This window comes from Leptonychotes weddellii, chromosome 16 (genome assembly GCF_054177405.1).
Source record: "Leptonychotes weddellii isolate Sample4059 chromosome 16, ASM5417740v2, whole genome shotgun sequence".
Classification (NCBI taxonomy): domain Eukaryota; kingdom Metazoa; phylum Chordata; class Mammalia; order Carnivora; family Phocidae; genus Leptonychotes; species Leptonychotes weddellii.
Window position 1 is genome coordinate 9930095 of NC_138384.1, and position 19870 is coordinate 9949964.

Here is a 19870-nt window from a genome sequence, read left to right on the forward strand (position 1 = left end):
GGGGCTGACTCTTGGTTTTAGCTCAGGTCATGATCTCAGAGTCATGAGATCAAGCCCCACATTGGGCTCTGTGCTTAGTGCAGAGTCTGTTTAGGACTCTTTCTCTCCCTTTCCCTCTGCCCCTCCCCCCATATACTCTCTCTCTCGAATAAATAAATAAATCTTTGAAAAAAGAGCGAGACTGATAATATGTTTATTTGCTATTTTAAGATTTTAGATGTTGATAAATATTATATGTATAATGAGAACAGTAAACCAGAGTCAGTTGTTTAGGGAATATGGGGTGGGAGACTTGGAGTTGTAGTAACCTAAATATTTTGGATATAGTAGGACTTGCTGCAAAGGTGATAACTTTTTGGCACAGGGCCTTCCACACACTAGCTGGTACAGTTACTCTATTTTTGGAATCACTAAAATTATTTTTCTAAATAATTAGACATCTCAATCCCAATTTTCCCTTTTAATACCTTAAATATTTTAAAGGAAAAGCCAGTGCATATCTTTACACCTAGGTAAAGCCATTTTTATGTGAAGTCTTTTTATAGATCGTAAATCCAGTATTTTCGAACCTATAGTTGTCTCTCAGTTGAATCTGTGGGATCATTCTCAACCCTGATTTACTAGCAGATTGACAGATATTTTTACATTCTTCCTTATGTAGTAGAGATTATGGACATTTTGATAGTGCATGGTATCACACTGTTTCATTGATAACCTAGACCCACTCAAATGAGAGAATCTATGTTATCATATCTTTTTATTATAATATTGCCATTAGTATTTATTTTTCTATGCATGATATATAATCTATAAGTTTTATATAAACATATGTAACTATATGTTATATATAAGTAATATATAATAGGTAAATATATATAAATTACCTATAAACATATAAACATATATACATTTATATAATATACACATTTATATATAATACATATACATTTACATACAAATTTTATTTGCCTTATTGCTTTGTTTAAGCTCTTTGCAAGTCAAGGAAATAAATCTTCTCTCATATGGGTTGCAAATTTTTCCCAGTTTATTATTTATCATTTAAATTTTTGTAGTTTTTCACTTGACATTTAATATATATGTGTATAGAAAACAAAAAGTATACATGGATTTGGATTTTTAAAATATTTTACATAAGTTTATTGATTTTCTTCTTAGTGTGGCTTTTAACACATTCCCTAACATTTTAGAATTTTGAACAAGTCTGAATTTGTAAATTAATTATGTAACAGTATTTTTTTTAGAGTGTGAAATGTCCCTCTCTGAAGCGATTCTAGATAGCTATTCAAGAGGACACAGAAAAATCCCAGCTCCATGAAGATATTAATTTTTAAAATCATAAGTGTTTTCTGTTTTCCATCACAGAGTTTCTTGCATAAAAATTAAATCCAAATCTAAAAAAGCAGATAAACATCCTAAAAATAAAGGGAAATAAAAATAGTGAAATGCTACAAGAATAGAAGTTAAGACATGTTTTCTTCAGTGGTGAAGGAGATTTGTGATGCATGACCTCAGAAGCTCATCTACTATGTAGTGGTAAGTGAATCACTTAAGTGCCCTGGTCTTTCATTTTCCACCTAATAAAACAAGAGAGTAGGACTGTCTTCCTTGTTCCCAAGCAATGTGTGGAGGACTCTCTAGAGCATGGAAAAACACTGAGGCAAAGAATATACTTTGTTTTCCACCATATCTATCACTAGCACCTCGGGTTAACTCTTTGACAGCTGAAAAATAGAAAAGAAAACTTCAAAGTATTAGATCTTCTCTTTCCACCCAGTATCAGCCAACTATAAGTAAATATACTGTGAAATGTGCTTCTGTGTATGCATGTATAAATTGATAATGGTTCATGAACATTTAATGGCAGTATTAAAAATATCTTAAATTGCACACCTGTGTGAGAGTCGGAAAAGGCCTTTGGTACTGATGTAATTATTTATATAAAGGAACAGATTGGTTTTGCTGAATTCACTGACTTCTAAACTCTGCCTCTAAGTTTCTAGCACTTCAGGGCTGTCTTGATTAAGATGTAGGAGGGAATTAAATCGATTCAAGTTGGATTAATAAAGCGCTGATTTGAATAGAGTGTTATTCCACAGTATTTAGTATTTCCTTGCTTTTCCTTCACTCTTTTAAAATTCTTTTTCCTTACTCCTTGAGTTTAATATATGATTATTTTACAGAAAGTGCCCATATAGAGCGTTTCAGCATCACACATGTGGCCATTTTATATCGGCTGCAGTATTCTGAAATTATAGTTTCATTATCTCCTGGCCTATTTTTCAGGGAGAAAAATATGTGTATCCCCACCATTATAAGCTTTGGAGGCTTTGGAACACTACTGAGATTGAAATGCTGTGCTTGCAAAAAAAAAAAAAAAATTGATTCTAACAAATGGCGTGTTTTGAATTTTCCTTTCTACTGCATTTTTATTCATTTTTTAATTCTCACATGGTGTTCTGAAGCAGTTACAATGAATCACGGGCCTGGATTCAGCTTTGCAAATACGTTAAAAGAAATTATCAGGCACTTCACTTCATCTAGAAATATCACCCAAGGAAAAAATAATAAACCTTTGCTAGCTGGTGTTGCACAACAAGCAAAAAGAATTGAATCAGTATTATTGCTTTCCATTTGACAAGCACAACATTGTACTATCTGTGAGAGAGGAACTATTTGTAAACTTCTCTGAACATAGTTACCTTCGTATGCATTACTTACTAAGATCCATAATGTGCCTTAGTAATGTTGGGTAAATACCCCTGTGCTTAAACATATATTATGTGCCTTAAACTCTTCCACGCGAGACATGGATGATGTTTAAGCACTTTCTCCAGGAGTGGAGTGGCCTGTGAGTACCCTCACCTAGATCCAAAGGTGGTAGAAACTGCTCCATACATTTAGGACCCACTGTCACTGTTGGATGGAATGAACTTGTGTTGGCCTGGTGAAGTTTTTCTAGTGCAACTTCATGGATCATGTGAACAGCATTCCAAATGGTGATTCATAACGTCTTCATCTATGGGGAGCAGTTTCCAAATCACTGCTTACTTGTTGCTTTGAATTCTAAATGTTATTAATCAACTTGTAACTAAGAAGAGCTTTCAGTTGGTGGTCTCTTCCTGACGACATGTTCTACAATAATTATGAAACATACCAAGCTGGCTTTTAGTTATCCAGAGACTGGTTTTTCTTTGCTTTTTCCTATGCAGGATATTTGCTTACCCACAATTTTCCTATAAGCCATCACACTGAACTTTGGTTTTCAAATCAAAGAGTGTGATACAGGGAAAAGAAGGTAGAAGTTAGCTAAGATCGTTTGGAGTCTTGGGTTCACAGCAAGTTGTGAATCATAGATTAGTCCCATTCCTCGTTGGTGTTCTCTCTAAGGCGTACGCCGTAGAGAGACTTTAAGACACAAAAGGAAGCTGTCTGGGCTGTGACCAACTGTACAAATGGCTGGACAGTTGAACAGATTGTATACCTCATTCACTGTGGCATAATAGAACCATTGATGAACTTCTTAACTGCAAAAGATTCCAAAATTATTCTGGTTATTCTGGATGCCATTTCAAACATCTTTCAGGCTGCTGAGAAACTAGGTGAAACTGAGAAACTTAGTATAATGATTGAAGAATGTGGAGGTTTGGACGAAACTGAAGCCCTACAAAACCATGAAAACGAGTCTGTGTACAAAGCTTCATTAAACGTGATTGAGAAGCATTTCTCTGTAGAGGAAGATCAGAATGTCGTGCTAGAGACTATCTCTGAAGGCTATACGTTCCAAGTTCGGGATGGCACTCCCGGGACCTGTGACTTTTAGATTGTACAGCTGAGGCGGAAAGTTGTTTGTTGTGTATTCTGTTTGGTAGAAGTTTGTCTTACTGTTTCTCTACTAAGAACTCTTTTTAAATGTGTTTTGTTATTGTAGCACTTTTTACAACGAAACTCTACTTGACCAGTTCCAAACTCTACAACCTGTATGAAGCTCCTACTCTCAGTGGGTTTCTCATTTCTATGTGGAATCTCTTCTCTTGCAGTGTCTTGTAAATAAAGATTAAATTCCACCCTTTTCTTTAAAAAAAAGTTTATGAGACAGTAGGTAAATCAATGGCTTTGTGAGTTTCAGGAATTGTCCATTAGCCTAGCTATCTTTTCTTTGCCGTGGATAATACAAAACCATATTTTTTGCTACTCTTAAACAGTGGAAAACCATGTATTTATTTATTATTTATTTATTTTAGAGTGTGCACAAGCTGGGGAGGAGAGTGGCAGAGGGAGAGGGAGAGAAGGAATCTTAAGTAGCCTCTACACCCAGTGTAGAGCCCTACAGAGCGCTCGATGCTATGACCCTGAGATCATGAAATGAGTCTTTTGAACTCAGGTCAGATGCTTAACTGACTGAGTCACCAGGCACCCCTGGAAAACCTTTTAAATCTGAGTTATCATAGAATCTGCCTACATCCTACATATTTACTCAGGTCCATGCTATTAAGACTTTTCAGTGTCTTCCTTTTACATAAATTATTAAGAAATCGTGCATAGTCAGAGAATATCAATGTAAGTAAATTTAAAGTTTTCTTCACCTCTTAATATTTTCACTATTCTAATAAACACTTTCTGTGTTCTATTTCCACTAAGAGGCCCAAATTTCAAGTACAATAAAAATAATGCAGGAATTAGTTTCCCTTTATATCCCCCAAATCTACAGCTATAGACACAGATGGACATTCGTGTATACCTTCAGAATAGTATACTTAATAGTTTGAGTCCTGTTTTAAAGCTGAAACTGTTCAGGCTTTTGTGGCTGTTAGGTCAGCTTTGAAAGCTACCTTCTTTGTGATGGTTGATCCTCTGATTTCTCTGTAGGGGCTGCAAATGTCAAGACTTTCAAGGACTCAGAACGTGCTCCTTTGTTCCCTTTGGGATGTTTTAATGACGACAGTGTGATTACAGATATTTTGTTTTCTTTTTCCCTCTTGAGAGAAGTGGGGGAGATTAAAGCAAACAGACAACAGATAGGAAATTGCCAAGTTAAAGGTAAAATTTGGCACTTCTTAAATAGTATTTTTTAACATTAAATTTGAATTCTTTAAGAAAAAGCTGCTTTTAAAAAATGTGTCCTTAAATTGTATGCTTTCATGCCATTAAACATTTATTTGTTTCAAATACATCAAGAATGTCATTCATACAAAGCCTTATATTATCTTTAATCATAAAATACAACTAGACTTATTGAATATGAATACATCCTGTAGTTTGATGCATTATAAAATGCTGTGCTCTGTTTTTTTGGGAAAGAAAAATCTCCTTTTCAGTGTAAGTTTGGTTTATGAATATTGTGACTGTTTTCTTCTGTTCACATTCAGTGAACCGAGACAACCTTCCTTCTAGTATTTGGAGTCTCTTTCCATGATTTTGTCTTATGAGGATGCATATTCAATGATTGGGTATCTCTGAAGAAAAAACTTTGGAAAGCTCCTAACTTTTAGGGGTACTCTAGGTTTTGTTTTTATTTTTCAGTACATATCAGGCAAAAATTTTCATTGGTTTACTTTCAAAGAAAGGTTAAACAGATGTCACAATCAGAGTAGATAAAGCTACTGTTTTTCTCGCCAGGACAATTTTATTTTGGCATATAAGATACATAGTAATTATCTCTCTCAATTAGCAGCCCATTCAGAGTATCACTGCCACTTAGGTTATACACCAGTTTGCCTTCTGAATGTTTCAAATATTTTTTTTCTAGAACCTACTCGAAGGCTGTCTTTCAGATGTCTGAATAAAAAGTGTTATTTTGTTCAATTAAACATCTGAATCTAGAGACTATAAATCAGAATACTCAGATGGTGGACAGTATTGAGTCTAGGGTCAATAAAGGTAAGAACTTTTATTGTGCTTGGAGAAATCTTTTCCTACCTCTTTTTTGTCACTTGATAGTAATGGTATGTATCTGCTAAGTATGTGATCAGCAAAAAAGGAGCTAATAGCCAATTAACAAGCTTTTACTGGGCCAAAATTTTTCTGGTTTAGAAAAACATGTAAAAAGTAAAATGGTGTCTGGGCTAAGCCTGGGGGAGATGGTCTCTCTCAGGGAATGCGCTGTGAGCTGTTGGCAGCCAATATTCCCATCAGCTGGGAACCCAGGACATTACTGGTGTCTGCTGGAGCACCACAATATCCCCTGTAGCCTCCATGAAAGCTTCATTTCTGTGACTGGAGCCATCCTAGCAAGAACAAATCAACAGGCTTCAGGCGGCATTCAGCAATCCCCCTAAGACCATTCACCATGACATTTGCATTCCTGCTAAGTGAAAATAGGAGCACATGGTAGGTTGTCTTCAATTCTGTGCATCGCTTGCAGGAGGAAGCTCCCATAAACTCTGGGCTGGAGGCCTTCCAGAGGTGTATCTACCTTGCTGGGCCATGACTTCAGTCCTCCACTCCCGTGGCCGGGCCCGTCCTTCTAGGTATGATAACCTTAATATTTTTAGCTAAAGCCTCTTCTTTCAGCAACACAGGTGATTTATGCGGGTAGACTTTTTTTTATATGGACATATTGAAGAACTGTCAGATTGTGTTGATTAAGTACTCAGATTCAAGAGGCAAATGGCCAAGGTTAAAAACAAGGTGGTAAAGCATACTACCGAGGAGTCTCTCGGCAGCTTCTCTATGCTTTGGTTTATTTTCCTAATAAATAAATCAGGAATGATGGTGATAGTGGTAGTAGGAATAACAATAGTGCCTACCCTATAGGGTTGTTTCAAATATTATATGAAATTAATCTATATAAGGTATTCAGGGACATGGCAAACAGACCATTAGCTACTAGAATACTCTTAAGTAGATTGTAGGAAAATTATATTCTAAAAGTAACTTTTATTTCCACACAGTAACCAATAGTCATATTCAATGTATTTTTAGAGCATCTCTGAACTAGAAGTGCAGTCATCAGAGATCCAAGGTTGGAGCCCCAGACAAGTAAGAATTTGTCCTCAAGCTTCTTTCTAGCCACTACACCAAGAGAAACCAACACAGGGTAGGGTGGGGATCTTAGCGCTCAAAGGAGGCCCCCAGACCAGCCTGGCAAGCTAGGGGTTGCAGGGGAAGCAATTGGTAGCCTTGCTTTCTAGGTTAGTATATTCACTTTCCTGTCAAATCATCACAAACTTAATGGCTTAAAACATATAAATGTATTGTCTTAGATTTGTGGAGGTGAGAACTCTGAAACGGGTCTCAGTGAACAAAGATCACCATGTTGCCCAGATTGTGTTCCTTTTGGAGGCTCCAAGGGAGAATACTTTTCCTTGCCTTTTCCCCTTGAGAGACCACCCACGTTCCTGGGCTCATGGCCTCTTGATTCATCTCCAAAGCCAGCAACTGTAGGTAGATCCCCCCTCGCATCCCAGTACATTACCCTTACCTACTGTCAGCCTCCACCTTCCAATTGAAGGACCCTGTCACTGCATTGTACCCACCTGTGTTATTCCAGAATAATCTCCACATTATCAAGTCAGTTGGCTAGCAATCTGAATTCCCTCTGCAACTGAAATATTCCTTTGACATGAAAGGTAACAAAACTACAGGATCTGGAAATTAGGACATGGTCATCCTTGGGAGGTCTTCATTCTGCTTACCACTGAAGGCTAACCATCATGCTAAGGAATAAAATGGAGGAGGAAGAAAGAAATGCAACACTTCGAATTGAAAATGTTCTTTAATATATGAGGATCCAGAGGAAACACATACCACACACAAACACAAACAAAGGAACCCTACACAGCAAGGCCTTCCAAGATCAGTTGCTTACATTTTCTCCAGAAAGTCAGTATTATCAAAATGCTGCCCTGCTGCTTTCTGTAAGAGAAACACACAGGGTATAATGAAAGCATCTGATCATCAGACTGTTCGCAGAATGAATGGAAAGTGAGGGATGATTTCATCTTTGCACAGATTTGGTTCACATTTTATTAGCATTAATCTGCAAGCCTGTGTCCTTTTACTGTCCATCATTCTTATCAGAAAAAAAAAAAAATCCCTCGGCTTCCGGGTCATCAGTGAAGTCAGTCTACACAGGAAAAAAAGAGAAAAACAAGGGGGAAAGAAAGGTATTATTGGTTATATTTGAGTTTACGCTACTTCTGGTTTTGCTTTAATATAAAGTTGTAAGGTAAAAACACTATACAATTGTAGTTTTTAAAAAAGCAGGACAGGAAGCGCGTGAAATCCTAGTTCACAGGTCTGCCAAAATTCGCCGTTCTTGTCCCGATTCTTAAATTGTCTTTAATATTTGGCATGTATCTGCTCCAGACATTTTTCATGCATGCATATATACCCACTCAACAATGAGGATGAAGATATATATTGTTCCGCAGCATGGTGTGTGTATGTGGACCCTGTGGCCGGTCTGAGGTGACATCGTTTGACTGGGAAACATTTACGTCTTTATGATACTTCATGTGCCTTTCCATCTTTATGATACTTCATGTGCCTTTCCAGGAAGAGGAGATATCTTTGCGCTATTTCAGAATCTCTTTTATGGACCTTACTTATCTTAGTAGAGTTTTAAAGCTTTCTAGACAAGAACCAGACCTTCTTTTGAGACTCATTCGTAGTGTATTGTATTTTTCTCCTTCTCCCTCCTTTTGTTTTTTGTTGTTGTTGATGATGATGATGGGCTTTTCTCAAAGAAAGTGAATTATTGAACTACAGGGATTACCTACCACCTTCCTTCCTTTTGGAAACATCACATCCTTGAATACGTTGCTTCCTTGATCTGCTTTGTTTCAAGGATACCGGTCATCTACACCTGGTCTCTTAACCATCCTCTGTGGTTTCCCAGTCCCACGAGTGATGCTCTTGCACCTGTTATTCCTATGACAGAACAGGAAGTATCCGAGAAGATACTGTAGAATCCTGTTTTGTGACTAGATATAAAATATCCATGGAATTTGCCTTAAATTAAGCCAAATCCTCATTTACAGTTTACTACCATTACAAAAACATGGAAAAATGCATATGATTCTCTGCATTTCAGTTGATTCATCTGCTTTTAGCCAATACATTTGAAAACATTGTATAACTGAGCACATTTTCATCACCGTAAAAATTTTTATCTCTTTAGGAAATTGTGTTCTTTTTTCTATCAACTATTTTCCAACCCACTCTACTCTCCCAAACATGATTAATTTCTCCCAGTCATGGAAATCTACTGGCTCAAAACTCCCACAGTTAAATTTCTATATTTATTTTATAATTACTTTCAGTTGTACTAGACTAGGGATGGTAGAGAAGAAATCATAGGTTAGTTACCAAGAGTGCGAGTAGCTGTTATCTTTTGGCTCCGTGTGTGTGAGTGTGTGTGTGTTCCTTGTCTTGCTGCTGTGGCTGTGGTTTGGGGAGTTAATTAATCTCCACGTATCTCTTTTTTTCAGAATCTCTAAAATGCTTCTATGAGAGTTAAATGTTACAGTTTACATGTTAATCATCTGTCACAGTGCCTAGCACATAGTAAACGGCAGTTGGCTGATAACATTGAATTATACGCTTTCTCTGTTTCTGCCCAAGAATGTGCCATCCAGTGCCAAATTAAAAAATATATATATATACATATATATATGTTTTGTTATCTTTATTAAAAGAGAATAACTTGGAACTACTGAGGTATTTCTGCTTCCTATATTTTAAATGAAAGTGTATGATCTCATTGTTTAATCACAAAATGCATAATCCAAACAAAATAACATCCATATAAAGAATACCATGGAGCAGATAATGCAGTATTTTGGGGATACCAAAGCAGAAAGAACAAATATAGAGTAATATGAGCCAAAACACCTGTCTAGCACCGAGAGCAGACATTGCTAAATGGGTAGAGTCCTTCTTTTTAGATACGCTGAATTATTTTATGATGGTAGCTGGCTGGAGTGTGTGCTGAGAGTAAGATCAACCAGAAATGCATAGGGGATGAGTCCTATTTATCACCCCATTCTAATGTAATGTTATGTAGAGGGGCTCAAAAATACATAAAGAATGTCAATGAATTTATTTCCTCTAAATAAGAAAGCATAATAGCAACAAGTAGTAAACTAAAACATGTTGATACAATGAAAACATCTTTAGGAAAGTATCCCTAAAATGAATAGTCAATCTGATGAAGGAAGAAAACTGGAAAATAAATGAGATATTGAGCTTATTTTTTAAAATCTGTGATTTAAAAGAATAATTTTTGCCACAACAGAGGATAATTATGAAGCAATGAAGACTCCATAGAATACATATTAATCAAATAGAGAATTTGCATGTGCACATAAATTTATAACCAGTGTGGAGTGACCTTATTTAATATTCAGAGATACAAAGTAAATTCCTAAATATTGCAGTTTTATTTAATTTTCCTCAAGTCCTGAAAACAATTCTTGTAAAATACATTCTGATTTAAATAAACTCAGAATATAATTTCCTTTAAAGATGCATTTTTACAACACATTTATCAAGTCACTGGATGCTGTACTGGAAGAGCATGGAAACAGAGGGCCAGTAGAACTCAAGTAAAATAAATCACATATTCATTTTCAAATATAGCATCCCAGAATATTAGAACTAAAAGCATTTTTAAGGATTAACTTATCCAATCTCCCTCAGCCTTTTATTTTTTTATCTTTGTACTAACGTTTCCCCTTTAACCATTTATATTTTTATCTTCTATGTGAGATTCATATTCTTCTATGTAAGATGAATATTTTTATATGTAAGAATATGTATTTCTAGAAATCCCCCGAGATTCATTTTAAAACAGGCTAAGATATAAATTACTTTAATGTCTTCTATCCCTCTTTTGCGTATAAAAATTAGATCAACTGACTCAGCCAAGCAGTTAGACCGTCAGAAATTAGGAGAAGCTCCAAAGGCCCAGGGATCTTTTTACAGCTTGTCTCCTGTTGGTACGTTTCAATCAATAGGAAATTGCAGCCCATCAACTATATGTAGAATCTGTTCATATATAAAGTCAAAACATAATATTGTATATCATTTGTATTTCCTTTTTTTCAGAAGATTTATTTGATAGCACACATGCACGCACGCACGCACAGGGGGAGGGGCAGAGGGAGAGAATCTTCAGACAGACTCCCTGCTGAGCCCAGAGCCTCACACAGCTGGATCCCATGACCCATGAGATCATGACCTGAGCTGAAACCAAGAGTCCCACACTCAACCAACTGAGCCACCCAGGCACCCCTAATACTTTGTTTTAATATAGGATGTGTTACATTATATGCATAAACTCATGTGCATACAAAGATGTAATTTTCAATGAAAAAAATACATGCAAAGATTATTATATTGGCATCTGTTTTGACTAAATATAGGAAGACACATCTTAGGTAAGGCTGTCACAAACTTAGGAAAATAGGGTAAACCCCGTAAGGTATGGCCATTGTATTGGAATCAGTACTGAAATGAATACTGTAACTTACATTGAAAAATGAATGGAGCTTTCTGTGATGGTTTTCCCCAAATTGTGTTCCTTCGATCACTAGTCCTAGAGCAGGTTAGTAAGTGTTTCCATGGAAAGAGGTACTTTGGTCAAATACATCTGTAAACTCTTTGGTGGGATACTAGTATCCACTTTCCACTGTTGTATATGAGTTCAGTTGCCTTAAGGTGCAGATGTGCTCAATGCATCTTCCAGAGGGGAGTTGGACAGCATTTCCCCATTCCGTATGACCATGGGACTCTTATGTAACAGGGGACCTCACCAGAGCTATGTTCCTTGGAGGATCTGTTGAAGCTGTTTTGCATTATATTGTCCATACCTGTCATTTATTACATGTTTTGTGTGATCTCTGGATTTAATTCCATAAGGCTTCAGTGGACATATTTCATATACATATAGAAGTGTAAATATATATATATATAAATATATATAATGGAATGTATATGTATTCATAGTTAAGTACAGTTTCTAGAAAGAACCTTTATTTTCCTCCATAGGAACAAATCCTTTGAGTCCAGGTTACCTGAACAATAAAAATTTAATTTCAACTTGCTCTGTGTATAGAATAGACATTCCATAAGAATGAATCTGATCATAAATGACAGTAAAACACTGCAGGTTATTCCAGGGACTCCTTTTTTTATGGCTGTGTTTTCTACAAGGTGAAGATTTGTAGGTGTATGAAAGTAAGTCAATTGATGACTTGTACTTCCAGGTCTTGATTCACACATCACAAAAAAGCAGAGTAGTATTTTTCAGTATTGTTTCTTACACGAAGGTGTATGGGAAAGTTAGTGATTCCATTTAAGAATACCATGCACATCTTAAAACACCACAGAAAAGGAGGCAGATCTGTGGAGACAATATTTTAATGAGCTAACGTCTAGGAATGAGCAAATTCAGGCAAACTGTCAAAAATCTGCCACTAAGCTCCCTGGGTGGTGGTCTCCAAATGCAAGTCATTTTATATTTTGCTTCTTTGAAAATAATTTAACACCATTGGTCTTGTTTACCTGCAGTGAGCATCACTGAAGATGCATCCAAGTAGCACTGCTTCTTTCACAGGCTATACGTGGTGAAATTGATCCAATAGCAGGCTGTGTGTGATGACACGTACAAGAGTCAGAAATCACACACATACCAATTAAACAGCTTTTTTATAGTCAGTGTATTTACTGTCTGTCCTTGAGGTTGCATTGTGGCTTCTCTAATTCACACTCTATCATAGACGATTAACGCAAACGGCCTATAATAAAATTTTGAGATAAATAAAACTGAAAGATGATTTTTTTTTTTTAAATTACTGGCATAGCTATAGACTCCCAGAATAGTAGATGCAGGTGAAAAGGACTTTATGTTAGGGTAGCCCCCAATCACATATGGTTATTTAAATTAATTAAAATTAGGGGGCACCTAGGTGGCTCAGTCAGTTAAGTGTCCAGCTCTTGGACCACTAACCATATGTATTTAATGTACTCTTTGTTTGGTTTACATTCTGTATCCTTGCTAAACTCACTCTTTTTTTTAGTCGTTTTTTTTAACGTAGAGTCTTCAGAAATTTCTACATAGATGATCAGGCTATTCGTAAAGACAGTTAGTTATCTTCATTTCCAGCAGTGTGCCTTGTATTTCTTTATCCAGCCATATTTCTTTGGCTAGAAGCTCAAATTTCATTTCTAATGAAAAAGGTGGCTTTTTCATTTTGTTGATGGTTGCCTTCCCTACGTAAAAGCTTTTTAGTTCGATCTAATCTCATTTGTTTATTTTAGCCTTTGTTGCCTTACCTGAGGGGAGATATCAAAAAAACAAAAACAAAAAAAGGCTAAGACTTATGTCAATACTTACTGCTGTACAATACTATTCTATAGAATAAACATAAACTTATTCTATATTTAGCCAATAGAAATGGTAAGTGTGAACAATTTGTGTGGGTCCTGAAATCAGAGGGAAATACCCAGTCTTTCATCATTAAGCACAAAGTTAACTGTAGGTTGCCTGTTTGCCTATCTTAGGGATTTGACCTTATGCAGTTATGAGAGCTGGTAAAGTGGTCTCGAAGCCTGTTGCCTTTGATGCTTGAGGTTGAAGTCAATGTGACTGGCAGTTAAAGGAGGAAGAAAAATGTAAAATGGGGTCATCATGGAGAAGATGGAACCCGCAGACAAGAGCTGGAACCTATGAGGATGGACAGGAACCTATGTAAGTCTGTGATGTCCTCAACCTTGATGATGTGAGTGTCTTGCCCCAGGAGCTGGTGCCCTTGCGTGAATGGAGCTAAGCAGGCATCTGGCCTGAAAGTCAAAGAAACTGGGAGGATGCAGTGGGAGGAGGGGCAACTGCAGGTCTGTCCCCTGCTCCATGAAGAGGAAGATTCAAATTCTCCAGTAAGCACTGCTTTCACAGCATTCTACAGATTTAGGTAAGTTGTGTTTTCACTTTAATTTAGTTCAAAATATTTTAAAATTTCGGTCTTGTGATCTCTCCTTTGGCCCATGTGTTACAAGCGTCTTTTTTAATCTCCAAGCATTTGGGGATTTCTCTGCTCTCTTTCTGGTACTAATTTCTAGTTAAATTCCATTCTGGTCAGAGTGCAGATCTTGTATGGTTTCTATTCTTTCAAATTTGTTAAGGTGTATTAGGGCCCAGAATGTTCTCTGTGAGCTTGAGAAGAAAAGAATATGTAACTGCTGTTGTTGGATGAAGTGGTCTATGGACAATATTACATCCAGCGTCAGGTGTGTTGACTTCAGTATGTCCTTACTAGTTTTTTGCCTGCTGGATCTTTCCATTTCCAATACAGGAATGTTGAAGTATCTTAACTCTGACAGCAGATCCATCTCTTTCTCCTTGCATTTCTATCAGCGTTTGCCTCATGTAGTTTGATGCTCTGTTACAGGCACTTCACAAGTAGTTTGAGTACCTTAAAATGACAAAATAATCCTATTTTTTCCTCCTTGTCCCTGTATAATTGCTGCCATTCATTTCATTTGTATGTATCCATAAGCATATAAACATACATAATCAAATATGTTGTTGCTATTATTTTGAATAGTTATCTATTAATTTAGAATAAGAAAATTAAACATTTTTATTTTGCCTTCACTTCCTCCTTCTCTGTGCTCTTCCTTTATGTGCATCTGAGTTTTGGACCTATCTCTGAAGAACTGTTAACATTTTCCACTATGCTGTACATTACATCCCTGTGACTTAATTCTTTTATAAATGGAATTTTGTACCTCTTAATCCCTTTCACCTACTTCAGCTGCTCCCAGCTCCTCCCCTCTGGTAACTTATAGCTTGTTTCCTATATGAGTCTGTTTCTGTTTTGTTTGTTCATTTGTTTTGTTTTTTAGATTCTACATGTAACTGAAATGAAATGGTATTTGTCTTTCTCTGACTTATTTCACCCAGATAATACCCTCTCGGTTCATCCATGTTGTCACAAATGGTAAGATTTCATTTTTTTCTAGGGTTGAATAATATTCCATCGTGTGTGTGTGTACACATCTTCTTTATCCATTTATCTATTGACAAACACTGAGATTGCTTCCATATTTTGGCTGTTCTAAATAAAGCTGCAATAAACGTAGGGGTGCATCTGATTCTTTGAATTGGTGTTTTCATTTGCTTCAGTGGAACTGCTGGCTCATGTGGTAAGTCTATTTTTAACTTTTTTGAGGAACCTCCATACGGTTTTCCCTGGTGACTGCACCAATTTACATTCCCATCAACAGTGTACAAGTGTTCCCTTTTCTCCATATCCTGGCCAACACTTGTTATTTTTTGTTCTTTTGATAATAGTTAATCTGACATATACAAGATAATATCTTACTGTGGTTTCGATTTGCATTTCCCTGATGATGAGTGATGTTGAGCATCTTTTCATGTGCCTCTTGGCCATCTGAATGTCTTCTTGGGAAAAAATGTCTTGAAGTCCTCTGCCCATTTTATAATTGGGTTTTTTTTTTCCATATTAAGTTGTACACGTTTTTTTATATATTTTAGATATTATCCCTTTGTAAGATGTATGATTTGCAAATATCTTCCTGTATTCAGTAGGTGGCTTTTTCATTTTGTTGATGATTGCCTTCCCTACATAAAAGCTTTTTAGTTCGATCTAATCTCATTTGTTTACTTTAGCCTTTGTTGCCTTACCTGAGGGGAGAGATCCAAAAAAAAAAAAAAAGGCTAAGACTTATGTCAAAGAGCTTACTGCCTATGGTTTCTTCTAGGAATTTTATGGTTTTAGGTCTTACATGCAAGTCTTTAATCCATTTTGAATTTATTTTTGTATACGCTATAAGATAGTGGCTCGGTTTCCCCAGCACTGTTTATTGACGAGATGGTCTTTTCCCCATTGTATATTCTTGCCTCCTTGGTCATAAATTAATTGACCATGTAATTGTGGGTTTATCTGTGGGCTCTCTATTCTATTCCACTGATCTGTGGGTCTGTTTTTTGTGCCAGTACCATACTGTTTTGATTACTACTGGTTTGTAGTAGAGTTTGAAATCAGAGAGCATGATACCTCCAGCTTTGTTCTTCTTTCTCAAGATTACTTTGGCTATTCAAAGTCTTTTGTGGCTCCATACAAACTTTAGGTTTCTCTGTTCTAGTTCTGTGAAAAATGTCACTGATATTTTGATAGGGATGGATTGCATTGAATCTGTAGATTGTTTTGGGTAGTATGGACATTTTAACAGTATTCTTCCAATTCATGAGCATGGTATATCTTTCCATTTGTGCCATGTTCAATTTCTTCTGTCACTGTCTCAGAATTTTCACAGTACAGCCCTTTTACCTCCTTCATTAAATTTATTCCTAGGTATTTTATTCTGCTTAATGTAATTGTAAATGGGATTATTTTCTTAATTTCTTATTCTGATAGCTAGTTTTTAGTATATTAGAAATGTAACCAATTTCTGTATGTTATTTTTGTGTCCTGTGACTCTACTGAATTCATTTATTTTAATAGTTTTTTGGTAGAGTCTTAAGGGTGTTTTTTATATGTAGTATCATGTCATCTGCAAATAGTGACAGTTTTACTTCTTTTCCAATTTCACTGCCTCTTATTTTTCTTTCTTAATTGCTGTGGCTGAGATTTCCAATACTATACTGAATAAAAGTGGTGAGAATGGGCATCTCTGCTTTGTTCCTGATCTTAGAGGAAAATCTTCCAGTTTTACACCACTGAGTATGATGTTAACTGCATTTGTCATATATGTTCTTTATTACATTGGCATACATTCCTTCTATACCCACTTTGCTGAGAATTTAACATTTCTTGCACGGCAAATCTACTGGCAACAAATTCACTCAATTTTTGCTTGTGTGAGAAAGTACTTCTCCTTAACTGCTGAAGTATAATTTCACAGGGTACAGAATTCTAGATTGGTGACTTTTTTTTACCCTCTCATTTTAAATACTTCATTCTCTGCTCTTCTTGCTTGCTTGGTTTCTGAAGGTGTTTCTTTATCTTTGATTTTCTGAAGCTTGGCTAGGATATACTTTGGTGTAATTTTTTTGCTTTTTGTTTTCACATTTATTGTCCTTAGTGTTCACTTTTCTTCCTCAATCTGTGGTTGGGTGTCCAACATTAATTGGTGGAAATTCTCAGGCCTTATTGGTTCAAATATTTCTTCCGTTCCTTCTTTTTCTGATATTTCCATTATGCATATATTATACCTTTTGTAATTGCCCCAGGGTTCTTGCATATTCTGTGGTGTGTGTGTGTGTGTGTGTGTGTGTGTGTGCAAGCGCGCGCATGTGTTTTGAGTGCTTTTCTTTGCTTTTTAGTTTTGGAAGATTCGATTGAGGTGTCCTCAAGTTCAGAGATTCTTTACTCAGTTGTGTCATTTCTGTTCCAGTGTTACTGATCACTCATATTTCTTTTTGATTCATTCTTAGAATTTCCATCTCTGTTTACAGGGTACATCTGTGCTTGAATACTCTCTACTTTATCCATATATGCCCTTAGTGTATCAGTCAGTTGTTTTGAATTCTGGTCTGCTAAATTTAACATCCCTGACATGGGAGTCTGGTTCTGATGCTTGTTCTATTTTTTCAAATGGTTTGACCTTTTAGTACTGTTTGAGTTTTTTTCTTGCTCTAGGGACATGATGTACTGGGTGAAAGGACCCCAGGTCCGGTTCCAGCCAAGGTTTCTGCTTGTGGGTTTCACTCTGGTAAGTTGTGATTCTCTGTTTCTACCTATGTCTCCAAGTTTGGTGCAGCAGTTTGCCCAGCAACCTCACATCTTTGGAAGATCTGAGATGAATTTTTGAGTTTTTTATTTGTTCCATTATTTCTATTTATTGTTAAGATAGAGTAATGACTTCCAAGCTCCCTACATGTAGGACTGGAATATGGAACTCTGTATTACAAGATATTAAAAAATAATTCAGAACCCATATGGTAACAGGGAAATATTTTTCAAAAATTTGTGAAGGTAAAAAGGAAAAAAAAACTTTTTTCCCTATGAAATATCATTTTATATTAACTTTGGATAGCAATTTCTATATTTTCCTCAAATATCCCACCCAAAACAAAATGAAGGATCTTTTTTCTCATTAACAGACAGTTAAGATGTTAACTTCCCACAAAGGCACAAAGTTCTGTTAAGGTGGCTATTGCTGCTGGTGTGAAGAAATGGATATAGGTAACCTCTTAAAAAACAAATGTTCTTTTCCACTAGGACCATAAATAAGAAAGACAAAAGCCCACAATGGTCCTAACCATAAGTATCCTAAAAATGTAACTATGAATCCAAGCTGTTGTGATAAATATTGACCTTGTCTTTCCCAGAAGAACATTTCTTGACTTGAAGAACTGTTGCATCTACTCATAAAAATAGTGAAATTTAAACTATTTAAAATTTAAGTAATATTTAATGGTATATAATGAAATATATGACCTCCATTTTTATGAGAGCATATTAGAAGGCCTTTTTTTTTCTTAGGCCTGAATGATAATAGGATGTAAAGGACAATTCTCAAAATTTTATTAAACTCATCAATGAGGGAACCATCAAGAATACAAGAGCTCACTTAAAGAACAATGGAGAAAGAAGGAGATGAGTCAAGAAAGAAATGTCTAAATATGTCTAAGATTGCTAAATTATGTATAAGATTGGCTGTCTAAAGGCCAATAAATTATATTATCAATATTTTCTGGTTAACCTCTAACTTTATTGAGCTCAAAACTACTTGCACATTTATCAGTTGTGGATTGTTACTCAAATACACTGTGACCAAAAAGCTACACCTCCAGGAGTATTAGATGAGAATCCAGCAAGATTTTTAGAAAATGCTCTAATGTCAAAAGTAATCACTACTTTGTCTCTTTCTAGATGCAGCTCCATAGTTCAGCTTGTTTTCTAGACCAAGATGCCTTTTGGTTTCAGAGGGATGAAGTGAAAACTCCCACCCCATGTACATCCTCACTGGAGGTTTATATACAGTATACAACCCAGACAGACCAGGTATAGCATGCTGAAAAATAAGGTAAGAAATCAGTCTACAGTAGCCCCAGAAGACCTTCATTGACCTTCCAGGTAGTAAATTCCATCAGTGTGTTTAAAGGACAGAAGTGAGTTGTCCCAGAGGACAATGAAACAGAGTTGCAGACCCAATGTTAACACTTTCTTACCCACATGTAAATAATGTTTCCATGAACTGTCCAGCATTTGGTTTTGGTGGTGGTAAAGGTTACATTTTTTTTTAAAGGGCAAAATCATAATTTTGATGCAAAGGTAAAAAGAGCACATGCCACAGATCTTGTAGAACTCAATTAATTAGCAAGCCAGCAAAATGTTCCACTGGTTCAAAGGACAGTTCAAACAATATACCTATATATACACAATCAGGAATGCAGGAAGTGAATTTACACGTAAATGCTAAATTTGCTAACATTTACAGGACAATAATCAGTTGCATTCCACAAACTTAAACTCATTAGCATTTCTATGGAAAAACAATTTACAGTACTATAAGAAACTACAAATTATAAAACAGCTCAAAAATGGGACACCTGGGTGGCTCAGTCGGTTAAGCGTCTGCCTTCAGCTCAGGTCATGATCCCAGGGTCCTGGAATCAAGTCCCACATTGGGTTCCTTGCTCAGCAGGGAGCCTGCTTCTCCCTCTGCCTGCAGCTTCCCCTGCTTGTGCTGTCTCTCTCTGACAAATAAGTAAAATCTTTAAAATAAATAAATAAAATAAAATAGCTCAAAAACAATGAGCTGGAAGACTGGGAAGGGTAAATGACACAGAAACCCAGCCATCTTTTGTGTGGGTGTGTGTGCATTTCAGATGTGTCCATTTCTCCTGACAGTGGACACTTTAATCAAGTGTTTGCCT

General features: G+C 36.2%; 1 long non-coding RNA gene across 1 annotated transcript; it reads left to right on the forward strand.

Annotated features, from left to right (window-relative positions):
- The first annotated feature begins 1388 nt into the window (after positions 1-1388).
- On the forward strand, positions 1389-5865 carry LOC145717720 (uncharacterized). Its single transcript, XR_014141117.1, has 3 exons — positions 1389-1558; positions 4888-5058; positions 5768-5865. It is a non-coding gene; the product is annotated as an uncharacterized LOC145717720 (long non-coding RNA).
- The last annotated feature ends 14005 nt before the right edge of the window (positions 5866-19870 follow it).